Source organism: Trachypithecus francoisi, unplaced genomic scaffold (assembly GCF_009764315.1).
Source record: "Trachypithecus francoisi isolate TF-2019V2 unplaced genomic scaffold, Tfra_2.0 Contig01474, whole genome shotgun sequence".
NCBI lineage: Eukaryota > Metazoa > Chordata > Mammalia > Primates > Cercopithecidae > Trachypithecus > Trachypithecus francoisi.
This window is the reverse complement of record NW_022681435.1, coordinates 7330621-7357702: the sequence shown is the minus strand read 5'-3', so window position 1 is coordinate 7357702 and position 27082 is coordinate 7330621. Positions and strand designations below refer to the sequence as shown.

Below are 27082 nucleotides of genomic sequence, written 5' to 3'. Positions count from 1 at the left end.
TTCACTTAGAATAATGACCTCCAACTCCATCCAAGTTGCTGAAAAATTTTGGGTCACCGAATGCTGCAGTGAGTTGGGAAAAACATGCTCTGGGCAGGCCTTTGCTGTGGTTACCTGGGCACCACAATCTGAGGGGCAGTGAGAGAGGCACTGGGCCCTACTCATGCCTCTGCCCCATCGGCCGCTCTTCATACCCCTTCCTCTGTATCTCTGTCTCCTTTAGAGCTTCTCTGAGGATATAGGACACTTTCCTTTCCATGGGTCTATGACAGGCTCATTACTGGAAGTTCCCATTACTTCCCTGTCCGTATTCCTGTGCTGGAGAACAAACCTAAACAGGAGGGTCGGGGAAACTGAACTGTAAATACAGACACTATGATCTGACATAAGCCACTCTGGGACTTTAGTTCCCCTCAACATACCTCAGCTTTGTCTTGCATCTTCAGTAAGACGTTTTCAGGAGGTGGGCAGGGAGGGAAGGAGTTGAGATAGACCTAGACCTAGAGCCAGAGTGAGTGAGAGAGAGAGAGAGTGAAAGAGAGAGAGAGTGAGAGAGAGAGAGAGAGAGGGGAGGGAGAAAGGGGGAGAGAGAGGGAGAGGCACTGGAAGAAGGAGAAAAAAATAACCCATCAAGTAATGAAAGACATTTTAGAAGCTCAAGAAGCTAATTATTCATCCAATTATTGATTTGTTTTCTCCCTGGTTAAAAATTTGAGATGAGAATACTGAGGAATTTCCCAAAATGGTTTGTGGCCCAGGGTTAGGTTCTTATTTCATATCTTTTATTGTTAGAAAACAAAAATATGAAAGAAGAAGAAGAAATACATGAGTTAAAATTGTATTAGCCGAGGGTAGGTTCTTTTATCAGGCTGGATTCCAGTATTATCCCAATGATACTAAGAAGTCTACCTCAAAGTAAATATGAAAAAGAATATGCATTTTGAGAAATGTTTTTTCACACACTACATTGACTAATTCTAGATCAATGCTATTTGTCATTAAATAAAATTGGTACATAGAAATTCTAGATGCTGAGATCTCAGTAATCACTGTATATTTTACAATTTTCCGTAGCATGACGAATATTGTATTGATTGAGAAGGGCATAGTCTCTAACCTACAGCAAATTAAGTCTAATTTAGACACAAATAATAATCAGTGCTAACACTGCCATGCTTTCCAATGCTCAGAGAGACACATTTTGGTTTCTGTTGGCCTCCCGTTTAGTAAACATTGCACAAGATGGCAGGCAAGTCTTCAGTGCTTGTAGCACACTGCTTGTAAACACGAGTTGATTAAGTCTGCTGATGAAATGCTCACTGTAGCTAACAATAATCTATTGTATATTTCAAAATAGACGAACTAGAAGAGAGGACTTGAAATGTTTCCAACACAAAAAAGGTCATAAATGTTTGAGGTGATAGATATCGTAATTGCTCTGGTTGGATCATTACACATAATATGTGTGTATCAAAGCATCATGTGTAACCCATAAATATGTACAATTATGTATTAGTAAAACAAACATAGTTGAAGACACCGTCATGCATACTTAAGTCTGCATAGAATACAGTGCTGAAGGTTGTCTTGCTGCCATGTTTTTGATGAGCGTAGGAGGCAAAGAAGGGTATACTTGCCAGAGAATGAAGGAAGATAAAATTAGAAAAAAGTATAAACATTTAGAAAGGATTAACATCTTTGAAAATGATATCATTGTCTCTGTGCATATGCTATACTCTTTAATTAATTTTTGTATTTTAGAAAACTATAAAACACTGTCACATTGAAAGAATTTAATCTAGCATTTGGAAGTGAAATATAGACAACTTATATTAAGTAAAATAATTTTCCGGAACTTCAGATTTATAGAATGAGATCAAAAAGCTTTGAATTTAGCAATTTTTTTTTTTTTTTTTTATGGGGAGAAGGCTGAGGAGAAGCAGGAACGGGGAGTCTAATATGCGTCATGATTAAACAGTGGTGTTTACTGCTAGATGTTATAAAATGTAGCATAGATCTATTAAATTAAAAAGAAAAAAGAGAAATTTCCAGAGAGTCAGCCTGGACTTAATCTTGTAGTATAGCATACTCAGGGGAGTCAGGGTAGAGGTAAGATAGGGCCTTGGCCCTGGTGGATAATGCAGAGATTATTGACAAACAAGTGAATGGGATTGTACTATGAAACTATGACTCTCAGAGAAGTGAGTTCTTCACAAGAAGGCATGAATCCTCAGACACACTTACAGGAGCTCAAGATGGAAGAGGGTCCAGGCTGTGTCTCTATAACACTAAGTGCTCTGATAGGGGCTGCCCTAGCTGGGCTGACAAGAGAGACCCTGAGAAGGCAGGGCGCCCTCCCCAAATCATTCTCCCTGCACTCTGTATACCTCATTCGTCTGCATCTTTGATGCTGATCTGAGGCTGCTGACCACATTCTTACTGGTCCACACTTCACGTGATTCTGGACCTCCCCAGGATTTCCCCTGTTTCTTCTTCTCCCATTGGACCAGCCGTTGAATATTCTTGATAAAAAGAACAGAAAGAAATAAAACCAACTGATAATGATAAAGTTGTATTTTTATTTAGTAGCTAATTTGCCTACCCACAAGACTTATCCTAAATTACAAAAATAACAATTGTGCTATCTGTGTAAAAGAGAATTCCCTTATAAACATAGTCAAAAGCAAAATATAATCGTTGGAACTATTTTCTCCTAGTCTTTCATAAAATTTATGTTAGATGAGTCATGGACGGTTTTATTTATGAATTATAGGCTCATTCACACTTGGTAACTTGTGTAGAAAAAGTATATATTTATAAATATATTTTATATACTTAAAACATTTAACAAAAGTATTTTTGTTCTTTTTATATTGTGTACTGTGAATAATTTTGTATTAAATGTCATGTAATCGAAAGCTCACAGCATGATAATCTTTTTCAGAGTCTTGGCTCCCATGCTGAGTAAAAATACTTCCCTGAACATAGAAATAGTTTGAGGTTTTTAGAAAATGTAATGCGCAGTTATAACTGTGGAGTTTTCTTCTGGTAACAGCTTCTCCTAAAAACACAGAGTAAAGGTCAACAGAACTGCCTGGCTAACTGGAAAGCAATTAGAAAAATTCTCATAATTTGGCTATTTATTTATTTTACTTGTAACAACATTACTTTTCCCAGTAAAACACTAATTTCTAATTTAACAATATCAAGACAGAGGAGGACAGTGTGGAAAGACAAAAAGAGAAATTGACAACCCATAAAGCAGCTTATAAAGAACTGATAGTTTTCCTTTTGCCTGGAAACTGCCAGTTGCTTTCCCTGAAGCTGTGTTAGATAAGCTCAGAAGAATATTCTTGAAAGAGAAATGAAATATATGTTTAATTATGTCTTTAAGCTTATGTAGGAAATCACTTTTCTGTCCCATGGAGCTAAAGAACCACTCAATGTTAATTTAATAGTGAATTTCATGTTTTTTTTTAAATATTACAATCCTCATTAAGGTCCATGAATGCGTGGACTTGAAGCCATATTAATCCCAAATCAACATACTTCTTTTGTTATTTTAGATATTAAGTACAGTAAGCATGGTACTGTACAGATTTTTGAAAAGTTGCTTGAAAAATGAGCTCATTGTATGATATGAACATTATTGAAAATGGAATTTATGACTATTTAGATGAAAACTCCTGATTTTTCCCCCCTCATTGACACTAATCAGATCAAACAAAATTTTTCCAGTAGAATTGGAATTAATTCTATGTTATGTGCTCCTCTGGAGAAGCAAGACTCACGATTATCTGTCTGTCTATCTATCTATCTGGTTTATTATTGATACATATTAGCTATATATATTTTTGAGGTACATGTGATAATTTCATGCATTCATACAATCAAATCAGGTCAATTGGTATATATATCTACCACACCAAGTATTTATTCTTTTTTTATGCTATAGACATTCAAAATATTATCTTCTGGCTATTTTGAAATGTATAATTGAATCATACTAACTATAATCGCTCCACTAATCTATTGAATACCAGGTGATAGTTTATATTTGTGAGAGACCCACAAATCCAGGAATAGAGCTGTACACTTTATAATTATAAATGACATGATTAGATAGTGAAACCTTTAAGCCCAATTGCCAGAGACTCGGAGATTTAGATCTGGGGCTTCTTTTTTTGGAATATAAAGTAGGAGTTATGCCTCTGGTGATAACAGTGAATTTGCAAAGATAATAAGAATATTATGAATTTCATTAAATGACATTTATCTTCATGGTCCATGGATTAGATTACACTAGTTTTTAATGTTCTGTGTTAGCTGCAATATTTTTGCTATCTCTTTGTTTTACTTCTCTGCTTCATTTATTTACAAAAAGTTTCTCGAACATTATTTTAGACACCATTTCATTAATTTTACCACTCTAACTATTGATCAAATAATGTCAAGTTTAATCGTTAGTTATTTAAGTTTAGAAAGAGCAAGGTCATGACCCTCTCCCTTTGTTCTTTATAGTTGGCAAAATTTTAGTATGTACTATTATTATTCTTTTGGAGACAGTATCACTCTGTCACCCAGGCTGGAGTGCAGTGGTGCAGTCTCAGCTCCCTGCAACCTCTGCCTCCCAGGTTCAAGTGATTCTCCTGCCTCAGCCTCCCAAGTAGCTGGGATTACAGGCACGCCACCATGCCCAACTTATTGTTGTATATTTAGTAGAGACAGGGTTTTGCATGTTGACCAGGCTGGCCTCGAACTCCTGACCTCAGGTGATCCGCCCGCCTCAGCCTCCCAAAGTGCTGGGATTACAGGAGTGAGCCACCGTGCCCAGCTGGATTTTTTAATGGGGTTTTTTGCAGAATCAGCAAGGAATGTGGTGATGAGTAGGAGTCAGTCTCAGCATTGCAATTCCTTGCCAGAGTATAAGCTGCAAGGGAAGCCTCATTCTGTCCTGTGCACCACTGCTGTTCCAGCCCCAGGCATAGCACCTCTCCCCTGGAAACCAGTCAAAATTTTTTTTGAAAGGATAAACCAGTCAGGAAATGAAAACTAATATCAATTCCTATTCTAATGTTTAGGTTACTAATTTGGTAGACTGTGGGTACCACGCATAAATTAGAGCTGAATTTCAGCAAGTATATTGAACAATTTACATATGATTTCTTTGCAGGAAAGAAAAGTGTGTTAGGTCACAGTATAGTTACTCCAGAGCGTGGCCCATGGAGGTCACTCAAAAAATATTTGTTGAAAAAAAAAAAAAAGCCTGTGAAGACAGGCTGAATGACATATTGTTGTGTTTCTACTTAAATCATTTTCATTGATACGAATGAAGACATTCATCAATTAGGTTAGCAGCAGACTTACAGTTAACAAACAGCTCAATGGACTGATGGAACAGGCAAAATTTAAATGAATAATGCAAACACTCAGTAGCTAGCTTTAAAAAGTATAAAAAATGTAGGCTGAGAAAGATGTAATGTTTCAGTAGTTAATGTAAACAAGACTTGAGATGTAGTTGATTGCAAACTCAATACAAATCAACAATATTGTGAGGTCACTACCAAAATATAAATGTGATATGGGACAGCATTAATAAATGATTAATGTTGGATCTGTGGTTCACAAAATCTTTGACCTTGTGTATATATTGCATGCCTGTGTATTTTGGTGGGGGGTGGGGGGCAGAAAAGCTCCTATCTTTTGTTAGATTCTCAATGAGAACAGTGACTCACAAAATATTAAGATCTACTAGTTCAGAACAAGGTAGGTAATAGTTCTATTTTGTACACAGGTCAGGTCAAAGTACACTTGTATCATTATAATCAGTTATTGGAAATACATTGTAAGAGAGACATTGATAAATTGAAGCATCTCTAGGAGGCAAGCTGGGATAGTGAAAGGTCTGAAAATCAGGATCTGTAAAGATGGAATTAAAGGAGCTGGAGAGTATTGAAGAAGAAAAGGTTTTACAGGAATGTTCCATATGACTTCAAAAAAGTAATTGTTTCAGATTGGGAAAAGATACAAATACTGATACATAAAGTGTTGGTGAGAATGTGAGGAAATGGAGATTCTCATAATCTGCTAGTGGGTGTAAAATTGCATGGTTGTATTGCAGAGTAATTTGGTATGATCAATACTTTAAAAAGGCACATTTGTTTATATGTAATTTTGAAAACTTTTGTATACAAATGAATATACACAAAAGTACAGACACACACAAACTTTTACAAGCATGTTTACTCTGGCAGTTTTATTAATTGCCCTTAACTGAAAATACCCACCTGTAATCCCAGCAGTTTGAGAGGCTGAGGCAGTAGGATTGCTTGAAGCCAAGAGTTTAAGACCAGCCTGGGCAATACAGCAAGACCCTGTCTCTACAAAAAAATTTAATAATTAGCCAGGCCATGGGGGTGCACACCTGTAGTCTCAGCTTCTCAAGAGGCTGAGGCAGGAGGATCACTTGAGCTCAGGTGTTCCAGAGTAGTGAGCTATGATTGCACCACTGCACTCCAGTCTGGGTGACAGAGCAAGATCATGTCTTAAAAAGAAGATATCCCAAGGGTGTATCACAATTATGTTGTATACATGGCATCGCTATGGAATACCATGCAGCAGTTAAAATGAAAGAAGATATATGGGTTCTGATGTACAGAGATCAAGATTTATCAAATTCAAATAAAAGCATATTGCATATAATATATATGTATTATGGTTCATGGAAAAAAATCCATAAAACAAAATATGAGCATAAAGAGATAAATATCTGGAATAATTCATAACAAACTGACAATAATGGCTCACTCAGTAGGACTAAGGGTGAGTCAAAGGGCTCCTTATTTGTATAAATTTTATTTTTTGCATAAAAATGTATTCAGGTCTCTATAAGAACCAATAAGTGGAAGTTATAAATAAAACTGAGTGAATAGAATTTATATAGCCTTTATACCTGGAAAACTTGTTAAATTACTTTATTATTGGTCCAGAGGGGAAATAGTAAATTGTATTAGGAAATTTATTTAAATGCATATAAGGAAGCATTTTTAGGATTAGAAATGTTTTAAAATGGAATTGGTTGCCTGTTACTGATTTTATTCTCATGGAAAAGGTTGAAACAGTGCTTAAATAACTAGGTTCCAAAGAATTGTTCTATTCAATGGACAAGGTTACCTCTAAAATAAATTTCAACTTTATAAGGTATGATACTTTTTGTTGTTGCTTTTTAATTTATATTCTTTATTGTCTTAATTTTTGTCATTTTTATTATGATTATTTCAAGTCAACCTGACATATTTTTAAGAAAATCAGAACAACTGTTTTAGATTTTTAATTTTTTGTTATGGATATATAATAGTTATACATATTCATGAGGTACATGTGATATTTTGATACAAGCATATGCTGTGTAACTGCATGTGTGTGTAACTGAGGTACCCATCACCTCAAGTATTTATAATTTATTTGTGTTAGGAACATTGCAATTCTACTCTTAGTTATTTTGAAAATACAATAAAATTATTGTTGACTATAGTCACACTATTTTGCTACCAAACGGTAGATCTTACTCCTTCTATCTAACTGTATTTTGTACCCATTAGCCAATCTGTTTCTATCTGACTCCTCCACACTACCCTTCCCAACCTCTGGTAACCATCATTCTACTCCCTATCTCCACGAATTCAATTTTTTTTTTAGCTCCTAAGTCTGAGTAAGAACATACAGTGTGTTTCTTTTTGTGCCTGGCTTATTTCATTTAACACAATGTCCTCCAGTTCCATCCGTGTTGTTGCAAATTACAAGATTTCACTCTTTTTTATGAGTGAATACTATTCTGTTGTATATATGTACATATTTTCTTCATTCATGCATTGATGGACACTTAGGTTCATTCCCTATCTTGGCTATTGTCAATAGTGCTGCAATAAACAGTGAGATTATGATTCTATGGCTGGATAATGTCTAAATACCCTTACAGGTATAAATTCCAAAATTTTAATTTAGAATTTTTTGATTAAGCACCTAAGTCTTTTATCATCCCTTACCCTCATTTTACCTCTATAATCTTACCTCCTTTCATGATTTCTTTGTGAAAGTCAGACTTTCCCCAAATGCGAGCTGCATACCACTGGTCATTTAGAAAGTGATTTTTACATGTTACACGAATATGACATTTAATAATACTAAATCACTAAATTATCAAATCACTGAAGGAAAATAACTATTTTCTCTTTCAGTGCTTTTGATTGGGGTCAAAGAGAAGATTTTTAATATTTTTCTAGTGCTTTATATTTTCCCTTTTAAACCGACTGTGAGAAGATTTTAGGCTTTGAACTTTACTTATTAACTATATATATCTATAGTTTAATAATAGTTTGTTGGCCGGGCGCGGTGGCTCAAGCCTGTAATCCCAGCACTTTGGGAGGCCGAGACGGGCGGATCACGAGGTCAGGAGATCGAGACCATCCTGGCTAACACAGTGAAACCCCGTCTCTACTAAAAAATACAAAAAACTAGCCGGGCGAGGTGGCGGGCGCCTGTAGTCCCAGCTACTCGGGAGGCTGAGGCAGGAGAATGGCGTAAAACCGGGAGGCGGAGCTTGCAGTGAGCTGAGATCCGGCCACTGCACTCCAGCCTGGGCGATAGAGCGAGACTCCGCCTCAAAAAAAAAAAATAATAGTTTGTTTTTTTTGTATGTGTTTGTAGTCATCTTCTATTTTTGGTAGTTGTAGCATAAACTATTTTTGCCACCCAATATCCATTATTTGCTGCTTCTTTCCTAAGGAATCTCTTTATTATTGGTAGTGGCAGTGTACCAGCTAAAACACTATAAGGCCTAGCCTTTCTTGTACCCAGGTGTGGTCATGTGTCTTTGTCCTGGCCAGTGAGATAAACAGAAATGCCATAGGTGACACCTGGTAAAAATGCTCACAGGACGCTGCATAAGCTAGGACGTGCACACTTTCTTCCCTAGGCCCATTTTTCCCTCCTGCCTGTCATATAGATGAGATGGCTGGAGCAACAACAGCTAAATTGGATAATGAGGCAATCTTGAGAAAAAAAGACTCATGCTAAGAATGACAGAGCAGAAAAGTAGAAGGATACTTGTCCGTAGTGGCCATGATGCTGCCATTTCCAAGGTTGGACTGTCTCTCTCTGGACTACTTTTCTGTGAGAAATATATCTGTTAAAGCCATTGTCACTTTAGGTGGAGTATATAAACGGACACAATCCTAACCGAAATGGCAAATGTTAATGGTTTTCCCATGTTAGTGATACAAAATTTAGTTCTAAAATAAATCTGTGTCATCGGTATGCCATTAAGGCCCACTGGATCTGATTTGCATTTGAAATTTTTAAAAACAGTTTTAACTATTTGTAAGGACTGATACTTTATTATTTCTTCAAAGGCTTCCAAAGAACAAAGAGAAAATTTACTATTACTTTAAACAAAAAAAATTAAATCTTGTAATTACTATATAGGTCCATTAAACTCTTTTGAAAATCCAAGATACATGAGTTCTTATGGTGATCTTAATATTATTATTTTTTACATCTTGGAACATTGTGCTAGTACATCATCTTAGGAATTATTTCATCATTGCTCATCAATTATTAACATTTAGGTTAAGCAGACTTATTTTTATAAGACATAAGAATCGGCCGGCGCGGTGGCTCAAGCCTGTAATCCCAGCACTTTGGAGGCCGAGACGGGCGGATCACGAGGTCAGGAGATCGAGACCATCCTGGCTAACCCAGTGAACCCCGTCTCTACTAAAAAATACAAAAAACTAGCCGGGCGAGGTGGCGGGCGCCTGTAGTCCCAGCTACTGGGGAGGCTGAGGCAGGAGAATGGCGTAAAACCGGGAGGCGGAGCTTGCAGTGAGCTGAGATCCAGCCACTGCACTCCAGCCTGGGCGATAGAGCGAGACTCCGCCTCAAAAAAAAAAAATAATAGTTTTTTTTTTTGTATGTGTTTGTAGTCATCTTCTATTTTTGGTAGTTGTAGCATAAACTATTTTTGCCACCCAATATCCATTATTTGCTGCTTCTTTCCTAAGGAATCTCTTTAATATTGGTAGTGGCAGTGTACCAGCTAAAACACTATAAGGCCTAGCCTTCCTTGTACCCAGGTGTGGTCATGTGTCTTTGTCCTGGCCAGTGAGATAAACAGAAATGCCATAGGTGACACCTGGTAAAAATGCTCACAGGACGCTGCATAAGCTAGGACGTGCACACTTTCTTCCCTAGGCCCATTTTTCCCTCCTGCCTGTCATATAGATGAGATGGCTGGAGCAACAACAGCTAAATTGGATAATGAGGCAATCTTGAGAAAAAAAGACTCATGCTAAGAATGACAGAGCAGAAAAGTAGAAGGATACTTGTCCGTAGTGGCCATGATGCTGCCATTTCCAAGGTTGGACTGTCTCTCTCTGGACTACTTTTCTGTGAGAAATATATCTGTTAAAGCCATTGTCACTTTAGGTGGAGTATATAAACGGACACAATCCTAACCGAAATGGCAAATGTTAATGGTTTTCCCATGTTAGTGATACAAAATTTAGTTCTAAAATAAATCTATGTCATCGGTATGCCATTAAGGCCCACTGGATCTGATTTGCATTTGAAATTTTTAAAAACAGTTTTAACTATTTGTAAGGACTGATACTTTATTATTTCTTCAAAGGCTTCCAAAGAACAAAGAGAAAATTTACTATTACTTTAAACAAAAAAAATTAAATCTTGTAATTACTATATAGGTCCATTAAACTCTTTTGAAAATCCAAGATACATGAGTTCTTATGGTGATCTTAATATTATTATTTTTTACATCTTGGAACATTGTGCTAGTACATCATCTTAGGAATTATTTCATCATTGCTCATCAATTATTAACATTTAGGTTAAGCAGACTATTTTTATAAGACATAAGAATCATGGAATTCCCTAAATTTGAGGCTGAAGAATAATATATTATTAATTCTTCAGCTTTCTAATTACTTTGCCCAAAGTATTATATCATCTTTTAAGAATAGTGTAAGAGGAGATGGAAGACACCATCTTTGTGGTCTGCTTTTAGCTTCCATTAAAAACAGTGAAGAATTTCAGAGTTTATATTTTCTGCCCAAAATGATAAAGGAAAGAGATAGATAAATCTGGTTCAAAATTTAAGATGAATCAAAGCATACATGCAAAGAGGCGGAGAGCAGCATTCTACTTTTGAGTGATGATGTTGAAATTAATCATATGTGCAAAATTTGAGATGATGAGTTTTCAGAGGGTGATATTCTGCATGAATTTTCTCCAAGAAAAGGTGAGTGAACAATACATTTCTAGGGGCACAAAAGAAAATGTGTTTTCATTCAGTTTGTCATTCAGTCAGGAAGGATTCGATCCAGTCCACCAATATTTTGTGATGGGACTCACACAAAGTGTGTGACAGTGCTATTTCATCCTTTACAATGCCTGTGCTCCAGCATTTACTTGACCCAGTGAGGTTTGCTGTGTTTAACTTCCTATGACATTTTAAATAAGCTTTTCATTATCTCTTTATTGTTCCATAAATTATTTGTAAAATGCCTTAAAATATATATTTAAAAAAAGGACCCGTTGGACTCAGATGATAAATGACAATGATGATGTTTTCTGGTATGTTGGGGGTTAATTGAAAATAGGGAGCTAATTAGATGATAAATATACAGTGAATGATAGTACCAGTGAATAAAAATGCTAGAATATAGCAAAATATCACAAAAGAGGTTACATATATAGTTGGGGAAACACATCACATCAAAACCTTTTCTTATTGTTTTAACTTTGACTTGCATGTGATGTCATTGTATACATGTTGGTATTATTCCTGCATTTAGAATTTCTTACTGTAGGGAGTTGTTATTTAACGGATGTGGAGTTTCAGTTTGGAAATATAAAGTTCTGGAGATGGATGGTGGTGATGTTGCCCGACAGTAAAAATGTACTTAATGCCACAAAATTGTACACTTGAAAATAATTAAAATAGTTAATTTTATATTATTTATATTCTATCCAATTATGAATATTTAAAATTCTTAATAATTTTTTGAATAAACTTAAAAAAATTCCTGGCCGGGCGCGGTGGCTCAAGCCTGTAATCCCAGCACTTTGGGAGGCCGAGACGGGCGGATCACGAGGTCAGGAGATCGAGACCATCCTGGCTAACACGGTGAAACCCCGTCTCTACTAAAAAAATACAAAAAACTAGCCGGGCGAGGTGGCGGGCGCCTGTAGTCCCAGCTACTCGGGAGGCTGAGGCGAGAGAATGGCGTAAACCCGGAGGCGGAGCTTGCAGTGAGCTGAGATCCGGCCACTGCACTCCAGCCTGGGCGACAGAGCGAGACTCCGTCTCAAAAAAAAAAAAAAAAAAAAAAAAATTCCTGCCTTCTCTGACAATCATGTACATTAATCAAATTAAAACTTAAATTGGTTTCTATAAAATGCTTTCATTAAAGATTTGTCTCATTCATGCCTTTATTTTAGGTGTTCTCCACATTTTTAGACAGAATTACTATACTGTATGGATTATTATACTATACAGATATGCTCATATAATAAAGCAAATGCTTTAGAATCCCAAATCACTCATTTTGACACTTGTATACAATGGAGGCTATATTAATTTGAGCACACTATAGTATACTGTTTTCAGTTAATATCTATAAAAAATCTAATTAAACTAGAAAATGATGAAGTGCCCTAATTCATTTAGTTCTTTTGGAGCTACTGTCTTGCACAGTGTGAGGGTCATAGGAGACCAATACATTCACATGGCTGAGATGAATTTGTTTTGCTGAGTAGCTTCTCTTGTTCTTCTCTCATTTCTGAATCAAGCTGCATGTCACAAGACTCTGAGATCTTATACTTGAATATTCAGTATCCAGGACCCCTTAGAGTCCACACTTTGCATCTGTCCCTTACTTGTCTGGCTTCCCGCTGGTTTTATTTCATCTCTTGCTATCTGTAGTGCCAACCACATCAACATTTGGTAATTCTTTATTTTTTAGTTTCTAAAATACGATGGAGGGACCATGCAGTCTACAAGAAGACTCATTCATAAGAATTCAAATAAAAGACAATTTTGATTAAGACCAGAAAGCATGAAGACAACAGAACAGAGTGAGAAATAAAATTATGTCTACATCAAAATTACGTTTCTTTTGATCTACTGAGGTGTATTATGAACAGGTTTCCTGACAAACTAATTTTCATATGCATACCGCATTATACTAAGATGTATGGAATTTACATAATAAACTGTGACACAGGGAAAGTGTTTTGTATGTTCCCTTTGAAAATTTCTCTCCATTTGTATGCTTCATGTTACCATCACATTTTTAAGTAGACTCCAGTTTTTCCTAGGAAATTGAAATGCTTTAGTACTCTATTCATTGCAGGGATTTTCCTGTAATTTTTTTTTTTAACATTTCCACCAATAGGGTCCTTTCAGAGCACCTACAGAGGATATAAAAAATATATTGTAGTGCATTGTATTGATGTCAACAGAACTGTGTGTTTTCACCCTGGTGTGATGTCGGAACAATGCAGTGCATCTTTCACTGTGCCAACTCGTTGGAATAAAAGACCCATTCAGAAAGAAACCCTTGGATGGTCACAGTTTTTAGGAGTTTTTATGCATGGCCACACAAATTTATAACTTTAAACTTTTCTTACAGTGCATTATATTTTCTTCCCATTGCAGCTGAGCTTTCATATTGAAAAGGAATATTTTTCTATATAGCAGCTGAAACATCTATTGATTCTTTGGTTAAAAAAATAAAAAATAAATGTACTTTCTAGAATGATTGCATTCCAAGGCCAGTGTTAGCACATTTCATTCATGCTATTTTCTAAAACCCCTAGTGTGAAGATTGACGGCAGAATGTGGATTTCATAAATCCCACCAGACGAATTCTGAAACCCCAAAATAAGAGATTAACAGATACGGATGTGTATGGTACGGTGAATGCTTTGAAAATGAAATTAAAACGTTTTGTATTTGCATGTGTAAAATAAACATAAAACATTTCATTTTAGGTAGTTGGGGTTTGCGGAGAAAGATAAAGTAGGTACTCTGCTGTAGTTCAGGGATTTGTCTCCCTCTCCTGACTTCATTTTTTGTTGTTGTTCAACTTTCACTTTCTTAATTATAAAAGTTAATTGTGACTATTGAAGAAATTGGAAAATACAAACATAAAGTGTAAATTAAACTACCTTGTAACCTCTTTCCTCCCCGACCCAGAGATATCCATTGTTCAGATACTGGTGTGTATCCTTCCTTGGAGTATGTGATGTTGCAAATATAGGTCATACGCAACATATGATATCATAGCCTCATTCTAACTGGTATACCATGAATCTTTTCCTATTTAAGTAAATATTCAAAAGCATCTTTTTAATGGCTGTAATGTATTTTATTATAGATGAACTATTTAATATCTTGATTATAACATTTGGGCTTTTATTTTTTTAATTGCTATTTAAAATCTTTTTTGATGCTACACCCCCTTTCAGCTGAATCACTGTCTTTGCTCCACCCATACTTCTCCAGCAGATGGGTTGTTGGACTATTTCTTTTTGTTTGTTTTTCTGTTTATTATAAACAGAACCTGTTATAATCTTTTTTGGACATATATCTGTGTACATGTTGAGTATTTATGTAGTATAGCTTCCTAGAAGAGTAAGTAACAAGATGTGTGACTTTTTAATTTTGATAAATATTTCCAAATTGTTGTTAAAAGGTTGTACCAATTTACACCCTCAACAGCAGTGCGAATTTCCATTTTTCTGCACTTTCTTTAACATAACAAAATTTTACCAACCTTATAAGCAGACTATATTGCTTAATTTATATTGCCATAATAATTTTAAAAACTGATAATCTTTTCAATGTTTATGTCCATTTGTATTTCCATTTCAGTGAATTTTCTCTTTGAATTATGTATATATTTTTCTATTAAATTGCATCTTTTTAACTGATTTATGGAAACTTTTAACTCTTTGTTTTCTATGTCTGGCAAATGTGTTCTTTCAATCCATTACGGATCTTTCAGTTTTACTTATAGTGCTTTTTTTTTTTGCCACAAATGTGTTTTTTTCATTTTTTCACTTTTTAAAATTATTTTTTAAATTTTTTATTTCCATAGGTTTTTGGGGAACAGGTGGTATTTGGTTACATGAGTAAGTTCTTTAGTGGTGATTTGTGAGATTTTGGTGCACCCATCACCCGAGCAGTATACACTGACTCCAATTTGTAGTCTTTTTTCCCTTACGCCTTCCCACAACTTCCCTCTCCACCCAAGTCCCAAAGTGCATTGTATCATTCTTATGCTTTTGCATTGTCATAGCTTCGTTCCCAGATATGATATTTGATTTTCCATTCCTGAATTACTTCCCTTAGAATAATAGTCTCCAATCCCATTCAGGTTGCTGTGAATGCCATTAACTCATTCCTTTTTATGGCTGAGTAGTGTTCCATAGTGCGTGTATATATCATATCACAGTTTCTTTATCCACTCATTGATTGATGCACATTTGGGTTGGTTCCACATTTTTGCAGTTGTGAATTGTACTGCTATAAATATGCGTGTGCAAGTATCTTTTTCATATGATGACTTCATTTCCTCTGGTTAGATACCCAGTAGTGGGATTGCTGGATCAAATTGTAGTTCTACTTTTAGTTCTTTAAGAAATCTCCACATTGTTTTCCATAGTGGCTCTACTAGTTTACATTCTCACCAGCAGTGTAGATGTGTTCCCTTTTCACCACATCCATGCCAACATCTATTATTTTTTGATTCTTTTTGTTATGGCTGTTCTTGCCATATATATATTTGTAATTGTAGTACAAATTCAGTCATTTTCTTCATGAATTATAGGTCTTATGCCTATGCTGAGAAAGGCCTTCTCCTTTCAAAGATTATAAAAATACTTACATGTGTTTCCTTCTAGGGCTATTATGTTGAGATATTCAATCCATTTGAAATTTGTTTTTGCTTAATGGTAAGAGGAGGGGATCCAACTTCTTGCTGTTTGCAAATAATATTTAGTTGTTTTTAAACCATTTATTTTCCATTCCATCATTTGCCACTGATTTTAAATATCAGTATATCAAAAGGTCATATCTGTTTAAATCATATACTGTTTTAATTATTATAGCCTTATAATGTGTTCTGCTATCTAGAAGGAAGAAAATGGTATTACTTCCTCAAGCAAAATTGTTGGGTCAAATTGATTTGGGGTTCTGCGAAGGCTGCACTAATTTACAGTTTCACTAGAAGCATATGCAAATGCTTATTTTGCTTCACCTTACTAATACTTGTACATATGTATTTAATATGTTTTACATGTATTTTTTAAAATTTCAAATTTCATAGATAAAAGTGGTAGGTCATAAGCTTTATTGTACATTTATTACTAGGACAGCTGAACTTTTCTTGATAGTGTCATTACATTTTGCTATTATTTAAAAATATTTTCTATTCAGTTTAATGTGCTCATGTTAGGAGATTTGTGTGTTTTAGAAATGGCTCATGGTTCAACTAAGGAGAACACAGTGGTTGACCCAGGACAGGACAATTCTGAAACCAAAAACTAAGGAGCTTCCTGCCTCTAGGAAACATAGTAGGACAATAGTAGTGTCAAAAGGCAAAATTACAACAAATTTACTTTCATTATCTGAATTGGCTTTTGTTTACAATTTAAAAATCATAAATAAGATTGTAGCACCTGGTTCTCAGAACCAGAAAAGGTTCAAAGAATTCCCCGGCTGCATTGTGGTCAGACACTTATGGACAGAAAATGGAAGTCACAGGGACAGCTTAATAGGCAACAACATGGTGTTTTGCCTAATTCGAATCAGCTGGCTATGATTGGTTGGCGCTCAGCTACTGTGATCTGTGATTGACTGAGACCAGCTATTAATATGTGTTACTTGAGTAAACTCCTAAGTTAGGGTTTAGTTAATGTACTATGTTAGGTTGCGGTTCATTACTTAAGGACTCAGGATGGGGCATCCTCAGGTGCAATTTTAATTTAGTTTAACAGTTGCCAACCTTTATTAAGCTTTGTCTTAAAAGCTTTGTATTCCCTGGCTTCTGAGATCCTCTCACTACTGTGTGGAGGCATTATGTCCATCCCCACTTTCTAATGAAAACTGGGGCTCAAGGAGATACACAACTTGTCTAAGGTCACAGAGCTGGCAAGGTGTCTGGGCCACTTTGTGAATCCAAATGGTGTGAGTTCTGAGTCCAAATGTCCCATGGAAGGGTCTGCTGAGATGTGCCATCCTTTCCCCAGGACTGCCATAGGACTGTGCTGAAGGAGCCTGTCCCAGGCTCAGGCCAGCAAAGACAAACAGTTGCCTGTCCCCTTAAAAGTCAGGGTCTTAAAGTCTCTGGAAAAGTGGAGATGAGGATGCAGGGTGGGGGCACAGAAATACTGTGGAGACCTCCCTTCTCCACAGTGAGAACCATCTGGAAGACTTGCATGGTTTATGGTGGCAAAATCATGTATTAATGGAAACATTTCTAAGCAACCAGTTCAAAATTCTCAGAATGGGTTGGAGGCATAGCATAGACTTCTTTTAAAAAGTAAAGACATTTTCAGTTTCTGTAAAAAGTCATCCTTACCTGAAAGGGGTACGTTGTAATTGTTTATTCTTTTAAAAATATAGAGTCAGATGCTACTACTTTTTCTGATTAAATTTGTGCTTACTTTTAAGTTGTAGTGTGGCAGATAAGGAGCTGATGCTGGAATTAAAAAGGTGTGGTCTGTCTTTTTTTTTTGTATTAGTATTATCTTTTATCCATACTTGTCAATTTTATGAAGTTTAGTTTAGTTGAAATTAGAGAATCTGTAAGTCCACATAGTGCAATTTGACTTTTTGAGTAAAAAAAACAGGTGGTGGGTTTTTTGTTTTCTGGGTTTTTCTTCTTTCTTTTGGCTTCCACAGTTGGCTAAATTAAGAGGATCAAAAGATTTAGTCAGGGTTCTGATTAACTCCTTGTTGCTGACTAGTTTGCTGTCTAAAGTAATGGGGTGAGGGGAGGAAAAGCAAAATCAATCTAAAACTAAACGCTGGTAAGAAACAAGTCTTAGACTAGTTAACTTGATGGTTGTAGCTTGTACACAGGTCTAAAGTGGGATTTGAAGTGTCTGTGGCCACCTCTATGAAGAATAGTGTTAAAATCATGTATCGTTCATTATAACATTGATCAGTGCTCACTGCTCACTCGGAGCTGGATTTGTGATATAACATTGTAGAGGAGAGGCTGAAACTAGAGATCATCTAGCCTAAAACCTTATGTCTCTCTTAGTTCCTTCTGTTTGAAAAAATGGCAACATCCCAACAGTTACTTCTGCAAAGTTCTAGAAACTACCTTTGACCTTCAGTTCTCACATTCAATAGATGCCCCAGTACTGTCAGTTCTGAACCCAAAATGAATCTTGATTCTTAATTTTTTCCATCTTTGCTGCCACCATCTTCGAACTCTTATTTCTTACCAATTTTTTTTCATTAGCCTCCTATCTGGCCTCCCCACTTCTATTTCCCTCCTTAATAATTTATTAACTCAGTATCCTAAATGATATTTTAAAATGTTTTTAAAGCTCTTGAGCTTTTAAATTTTTTTATTTTGAAATGATTTTATATTTATAAAAAGTTACAAAAATAGTGCAGAGAGTTCTCATATATTCTTCATCCAGCTTCTCCTAATTTTAACATTACATATATAACCAATTTTGGAAAGCGGGAAATTAACATTGATGTAATACTATTAACTAAGCTACAGGTCTTATTCAGTTTTCACCAGTTTTTCCACTAATGTTTCTGGTCCAGGATACAATCCAGTGACCCACATTACATTTGCTTGTCATATCTCTTTAGTGGCCTTCAATTTGTGACAGATCTTCATTCTTCCTTTCATAACATTGACATTTGTTAAAAGTACTGGTCAGTTCGTTTATAGAATGTTCCCTAGTTTAGGTTCCTCTCTTGTTTTCTATGACTAGATTGGGTTATACATTTTTAACAAAAATTATCACAAAAGTGATGTTGTGTCCTTCTCAGTACATTCTGTCTGGGGCTAAATGCCTTGTTAAACATATAAATTTGATCATGTTACAAACCTTCAGTGGGTTTCCATTTCTCTGAGGGGTAAAAGGTAAACTCTTCTAAGATCCTGCATAATTTCCTGTTACTTTAATTCATGCCTTTTGTTAAGGGCCAAGAAATTTAAAATTAAGAGGCTTAAATTAATTCTTGTTGAAAATAGAAGGAATTCCCCTGCTCCAACCTCTTATTCTTAGAACATTTACTTAGAAAACTTGTAATTGTTAACTTCTTTCTCTGTCTCTGTGAAATATAATGTAAATCTTTTTGAAAGCTAAAGAAGCCTCTGGCCAGTTTTAGACCCAGGCATATCTTTCTCAAGGACGTGGGAGCCATCTCTTTCAAATGGAATCAAGGAAGATAGTGCCCCTATTTCTCCATTTCTGTGGGAGGGCAGGTGCCTCGCTCCAAGTTGCAAAACTATCTCTTGTCATAAAGAGAAGTTTATTTTTCTGTGGAATAAAGCCAGTAGTTAACACAGATGGTCACCTCAACTACCAAGTAAGTTTAGGAAGAGCTATGTGTGACAAATGATGTTGCCAAGTCCTCTTACTTGAGAACTAGTTATTGTTTATCTTGATGACAAGTATGTACCACATGGTAAGAGAATGAGATGTCTTTTGAACTTTGGAATCTCTTGATGGATTACCTGTGATAGGTATCATATTCTTATTCAATGCTTTTTCAATAATAAGATGACTTTCTTTCTCTTCTAGTCTGTAGAGAGGTTTTCTGTGTTGGGAGGAGATTTTGTTTTTAATGATGTTTCCCCAACAGTCTTTCCTGTGGACTTACTATGGCTTTCTTTCATGTCTCAAAAAGTGCAAAACTGTTGCTTGTTGTATAATCCTCTGCCTGAATTCCTCCACTTTTCTCCACCTCTTCGTTTAAGTAGCTCCTTTCAATCTCCAGGACTAAGTTCAGATATAATCTCCCTAAAGACACCTTTCTCAACCACCCTGTCTAAGGAAGCCACCCCTTCCAGGGATTCTATCATATTATCCTGTTTCTATCTTGCAGAATATTTAATACAACCTGTAGTTATTGTACTTGTTAATTTGTTGATTTATTTATAGTGTTCTGTCCTCCACTACAATGCTAGCTGTAGCAGGAAGAGACTCCCCTCCAATCTGTCCAATCTCACCACGCCTGTCTTGTTTACGGTCGAAGCCTTCATACCTAGAACAGTGCCTGGCACGTAATAGGTGCTTGATGCATATTTGTAGAATGAACAAATGAAAGATGAGATTGATAAGCAGGTTAGGGTAGTTAAATAATGAAGATGTACCTTTGCTTTTATCCTATTCTTTATCAACCTGTGGAAGTCTCAACAAATGAGTTTTTAGTAGTCTCTGTATTTAACAAACACATAAAATAATCATATTGAGGAAATAATACATGAAAAATTCACCTTCATACTTGAACACAAATAGGCCCAAATGCTTGTTTTGAAAAGGAAAATCTGTGATTTTTTCTAAAATCCACTCAAATATTTTAGGAAAGCTTTCATGTTAATTCTGGATACAGCTGGGGCCATTTGAATTGTAGCATTGACTAATTGGCCAGTGTGAACATCAATTAGTCCTGAATAAAGAGCAGGAGATGAATGCCAAGAAGGAGGAAGTGGAGACTCAGATTGTTCAGCAAATCTAGTAGAAATCTGCACATCCTGACAAAGAAGGGACCTTCTGCAGGACCCTTGAGACAGTGGAAGCCTTGAAGTTGCACTGATATTTGAAGGAAGGCTTAACACAGTGCTTCTCAACCTTAAGCATGCAGCAGAGTCCTCTGGAAGGCTTGTTTTTTTTTTTTTTTTTTTTTTTTTTTTTTTTTTTTGAGACGGAGTCTCGCTCTGTCGCCCAGGCTGGAGTGCTGTGGCCGGATCTCGGCTCACTGCAAGCTCCGCCTCCCGGGTTCACGCCATTCTCCTGCCTCAGCCTCCCGAGCAGCTGGGACTACAGGCGCCCACCACCTCGCCCGGCTAGTTTTTTTTTGTATTTTTTAGTAGAGACGGGGTTTCACCGTGTTAGCCAGGATGGTCTCGATCTCCTGACCTCGTGATCCACCCGACTCGGCCTCCCAAAGTGCTGGGATTACAGGCTTGAGCCACCGCGCCCGGCCAGAAGGCTTGTTAACACAGGCTTCTGGGTCTCATCCTAGAAGTTTCTGATTCTGTAGAACTTGGGCCCCAAGAATTTGCATTTTAACAAGTTCCCAAATGATACCGCTGACATTGGTCCAGGCTCTACACTTTGAGAACCACTGTTTTAAAGCATTGATTGACAAGAAGAACCTGCTGGAATTTGTTTATAATAGTGTTTTAAAATTTATTTTATTTAATTATTTAGAGAGAGGGTCTTGCTCTGTCACCCAGCGTGGAGTGCAGTGGCGTGATCATAACTCACTGCAGTCTCCAACTCCTGGGCTGAAGCAATCCTCCCGCCTCAGCCCCCTGGAGTAGCTTGGCCTACCACGGCTAATTTTTAGGTTTTATTTTTATTTTTTAGAGATGGGGGTCTTGCTATATTGCCCAGGCTGGTCTCAGACTCCTGGCCTCAAGCTGTCTTTCACTTTGGCTTTGCAGAGTGCTCAGATCAAAGGCATGAGCCACCAAACCCAACCCTGTAACAGCCTTTTAAGAGTTGACGCAGGAGAATGGCGTGAACCTGGGAGGCGGAGCTTGCAGTGAGCTGAGATCCGGCCACTGCACTCCAGCCTGGGCGATAGAGCAAGACTCTGTCTCAAAAAAAAAAAAAAAAAAAAAAGATAAAAAAAGAGTTAACAATGGCCTGTCTCGCTGCTGGGCCATCTTAACAGCAACTCTTGGTTGGAGGCCGTCCTGCACCTAAGGCAGAAAGATGGTGGCTGCAAAGAAGACAAAAAAGTTGTGGAGTCGATCAATTCTAGGTTCTAACTTGTTATAAAAAGTGAAAAGCATGTGCTAGGGTACAAACAGACTCTGAAGATGATCAGACAGGGCAAAGCGAAATTGGTTATTCTCTTTAACAAGTGTCCAACTTTGAAGAAATCAGAAACAGAGTACTGTGCAATGTTGGTCAAAACTGGTGTCCATCACTACAGTAGCAATAATACTGAATAGGGCACAGCATGAGGAAAATACTACAGAGTATGCACCCTGGCTGTCATTGATCCAGGTGATTCTGACATCATTAGAAGCATGCCAGAACAGACTGATGAAAAATAAACCATGCAAAATTTCCCTTTAATGAAATTTGCCAGAGCTTGCTAAAAAAAAAAAGAGTTGACAATTTTTTTTAGTTAAACAAATGTTCTGTTTTTTTAACTGCCAAGGAAAAGGGTCTCTTTTTTCATGCTCCATTTTTAAAGGTCCCGTCTCTGTATCTCAGCTCTCATTTATTGAGCATATACTAGTTACTCACATTATTTTATTTAATCTTTAAAATTGCTGGGTAAATCCTTTTTTTACCCATGAATTATTATTGTATTTTAGGTGACAGAACCAAGATTTCATATAGCATTTTCAATATCTCGCCTTATATCATGATGTAGAATTTCATTGCTCCCTACAGATCCACTCTGGATTTCTATATGTGAGGGTCTTTAATACGATATTGAAGAAATCCGCTGAAAAGTTTCCCTAGGGGTTTTCCTCCTTAACTAGATCTTATTATATTTTGGTGGGTTAGTGGCCTTTATTCTCAAAACAAATAATTAAAATTCAAGATTCAAAGACAAAATATACCTATTTGTTTTTAAGTAATAAACTATGTTTTTCTCTGATTAGATGCATTAATCCTCACTCTGGAATTGTAGAATCTTCTGTTAGTAGTTTATTTTTAAAATTTAATTGTATTTTAAGTTCCAGGATACATGTGCAGGACGTGTAGTTTTGTTACATAGGTAAACGTGTGCCATGGTGGTTTGCGGCACCTGTCAACCCATCATAGATATTAAGCCTCGCATACATTAGCTATTTATTCTGATGCTCTCCTTGCCCTCCACCACTCCAGTAGTGCGTTCTTGCCCTCCCTATGTCCATGTGTTCTCATTCTTCAGCTCCTACTTATAAGTGAGAACATGGGGTGTTTGGTTGTCTGTTCCTGCGTTAGTTTGCAGAGTATCATGGCTTCCAGCTCCATCCATGTCCCCGCAGAGGACATGATCTCATCTGTTTTTATGGCTGCATAGTATTCCATGGTGTATATGTACATTTCCTTTATCCAGTCTGTCATGAATGGGCATTTGGGTTGATTCCAAGTCTTTGCTATGGTGAATAGTGCTGCAGTGAACATACGTGTGCATGTGTCATTGTAATAGAATGATTTATACTCCTTTGGATATATACCCAGTAATGGGATTGCTGGGTTAAATGGTATTTCTTTGTTCATGAATTCTCTAAGCTTCTAGGTAGTGTGATTATTGGCCAGTGGTTCACTTCTGACCAGTGATATAGCTGCTGCTTCCACAGGGCTCTCTGACTCCAGGATTAGGCCTCTTTTTGCTAGAATGCTTCTCAGCCTGAGATACAACAAGTTTTAAGCCTAATTGGTAACACCTTGAGGTATGATATGACTGAAGTAGATATTATTCATCAGCCTGAGGTGAGCCTGATCTAACATAGAAGACTAGTTAAGATGAAAGTCCTAGTGTGAAGTGCTGCATCTAGGTGTTCTGTTACGTAAGAAACATGGTAGCCTTGTTTCCCAAGAAGTATTTTAAAGATAACTCTAGCAAAACATTCATTTTCTACATGAGTCTGAGTAATTTGTCTAAGTGGTAAAACCAAACTGACCTTTTGCTTAATTGCCTACATAATTCAATGAATTCTCTATCGAGAGACATTAAGACCAAACAAGTTCTCTTTAACATCCCAGAAATGGATCACCTTGAAAATCTCTGAAAAACGAATAAAAAGAAGCAAATGACTGAGTTCATAATTGTTTCCCTTTCTGTAAGCCAAAATTGATGGCCAGGAGGAAGGCATTGAAGCCAGTACATACTGACACTATTTATAAGATCTTGATATTTTAGACTTGTATTGCACCATTCATCCTAGGATCATAAAAATGGTTGTTAAAATTTATACCATATTAGTCTGATTAACCCTGAGAAGGGTAAAAATAAAGGATTGAGTAGAAATATTTATTTCACAAGGGTTGGGACTTTAATATACAGAAAGCTTCATAAATCTGCAGATGTTCTAATTAGATTCAGCTGAACTGCTTCAGAATGCACGATAACATGGATTTACTCTGCCAACTACTAAGAATAACTTTTCTGGTGTAAAAAAATGTTCAAGTTTCAATATTGAAACATAAAATACCCCAGCCCAGGGGATAGATTCTTTTCACATCAATTTCTTCATTGGCTCAAATTTCTCTAGCAGTTAAGTTGCTCCTTTATTATAAGACTTAAACAGAATTTTCTAAATGGTACCCTAATGGTACTCTTCCCAGGTTATAGTACCTGGAATCCTATTTTCTGTTAATAGTTAAACATTAACCTTAGATCACTGTAATACCATCAGGCAAGTTATTCATATGGTGCTTAATTTACAATCAGGGAGTAGTTTAGGCCATGAGAAAATCTGGTTCATAAAGAGGATGACATTAAGGAATCAAGAGATGTATTTCATGAAGTAGTTTTGCTAGTCAATTTCCTTTTTTTTTTTTTTCCTTGAATATATGCTGGTTTTTAAATCTCAGGAAAGTTATTCCTTTGTGCTGGCAGGGGAAATCTGTGTTGTCCTACAGTTGGAAGTATTTCAGTAAATCTTATCAGAGAATTTGCTGAGGCCCAAGTTACACCCAGGGTGAAGAATGAGCCTTCCTCTGGCATGAGAATCCTACTGGATCCCCAGAGGCATGGGAATCCCTTTGGTGTCCAACTTTGCAAAGTTCCATTGGTACCAGAATGCTTTCCACTTCCACAGAACCTGGCTGTCAGATCCAGCTGCGCCTTTAATTTATCTGTTTCTAGGTCTGAGAAGGCAAGGTGAGGGAAAATGTCTCTTTACAAAGGGAGTCAAGGGGAAATGTGAGAGAGGCTGTGACTAGAACCTCATGTTCCGTTGCCTGCCCCTTAGACAAACCCAACTTCGGTCAATATTCCCTCAATTATGTTTGATAAGCCAACCTATTATCCTTAATTAAAATGTTGGCAGGCAGTATTCATGTGAATTTTTGCCAAGGATTTATTATAATCTCCTTGTTTTATGGTTTCCTGTTTTGAATAGTGAAAGAATAATTTCATAAACCCTTCTGAAGGAGAGTCTCTTGTAAATGCAAATTTTATCTCCTTCGTAATCTTTTTGGATCTCTGTGAATTTGCATGGAACAAAAATACATTGCTCAAGTATGCTGTGTTTTAATTTATTAATAAAAACAAAATAGTTGTGAAAGGCATTTGTAGGAAATTGATTTGAAATAGATATTACCATGGCATATGCATTAGTCTGCAACATTAGGAACAATGAACATGGAAAATCAACATTATTTATAGAATTACCAGCTACCTATTACTGTAGAATCTGAAGTCAGGGATATTATAAATATGTAGAGTCATGTCCTAGCATTTACATTTAACCCTTGGTTGTCTAGTGTCTAAGTCACTTTATCTTGTTTCCCTGTTATCCTATACATAAATGTGTGTGTGTAAACACACACACACACCTGATCATTGATATAAAAACAGCAACAACAACAAAAACTGGTCACTAATGTATAGAACCCAGTTGTGCTTGTAACATAAAAGAACTCAATAAATGTGAGTTCCCTCTTCCATCCTAAATCCCTTTTCTTACTTCTTGGGCATTTTCCTTTCTCTCCTCACTTTTATCAAAGGATAGGTTGGGAATTTAAAAAAGATGGAACTGGAATAAGCTTATTAGAATGCTTTGCAGCACACTGCACAAGGAAATATTGGCAGATGAGTTTGAACATGGGTAAAATAAGTACGAGAATGATGAGTGCCTCTTCTCGTTCCAAGATAGTGTCCTCTATTAGCATGGATGCTGGAGATGCAGCTGCACGGAGAGCATAGTCTGATATGCCAGAGGTAGGAGATATTCCAGAGAGGGCCAGCCCTTCAATGCATCAGATCAAATGTTCTCAGCCCGAGGAGGCCAATCCCTCAACTCTAAGGTTAAGTCTAAATAACAGCCACTTCCTCTTTCCCACTAAATACTTATTATGAGTCAGGCCCTTGTCATTTGGGGTTTCAAGCCAATGATAATAATCTTTCAGTTTATATCGAATACCGCTGGGACACCAAAGACCGACCAGAGCTCATTCTTTGGTTCTCAATCCCAAGATAGCCTTTATTATATGGTCCAAGACGAATAACTTCCTAACACTATCACTTGATATCTTTACACAGGAACATTTGCCTCCTGTGAATTGAATCCTAGAAATAAAATTGTGCAGGTATCAGGGTGACGCATTTACCTGAATCTGGCAGAAGCACTTTCGACACGGCTGACACAATTAGGAAACAAGAGGACGGTAGAGGTTGTGTTCCCTTTTGTCTCTTTTTCAACTACAGAAATTACACTGTGGTAGCAGGATCTCCTTCAAATCTAGGTTTGATAGACATTCCATCTCCCTTTGCTCATTTTCACTTGCACGTAATCTCAGTTATGTGACACATACCAGAGAAGAGAGTCCTGCTTTTGCCTTTAGGTCTTTTGCAAGTTAACTGAAGAAAAGAATGAATTTTCAGATTGACTGTTATCTCACTAATCATATCTGCCCCCAAGTTAAGCAGTATCTACTTTGCCTTGCTCTGTCTAGACCTGACAGTCTAGACAAGAGTTAATGCTCATTAGCAGGCTGGAGAGGCCCCATGGATCTCCTTTGCCAGATAGTGTGATGTTTTCCTCTTCTAATAGAATTTGGAAAGAGGCTGCGACCACAGGTCAGGGAGGTGGACATGCAACAGGAAGCAGTCCTATTGTCC

At 36.7% G+C, this 27082-nt stretch overlaps 1 protein-coding gene and 1 pseudogene across 2 annotated transcripts in view; one reads left to right on the top strand and one right to left on the bottom strand.

Moving 5' to 3' along the window:
* CDH20 (cadherin 20) overlaps window positions 1–27082 on the bottom strand; it is a 220828-nt gene that overhangs the window by 126404 nt on the left and 67342 nt on the right. The window lies entirely within an intron of this gene.
* LOC117099625 lies at window positions 21872–22349 on the top strand (annotated as a pseudogene).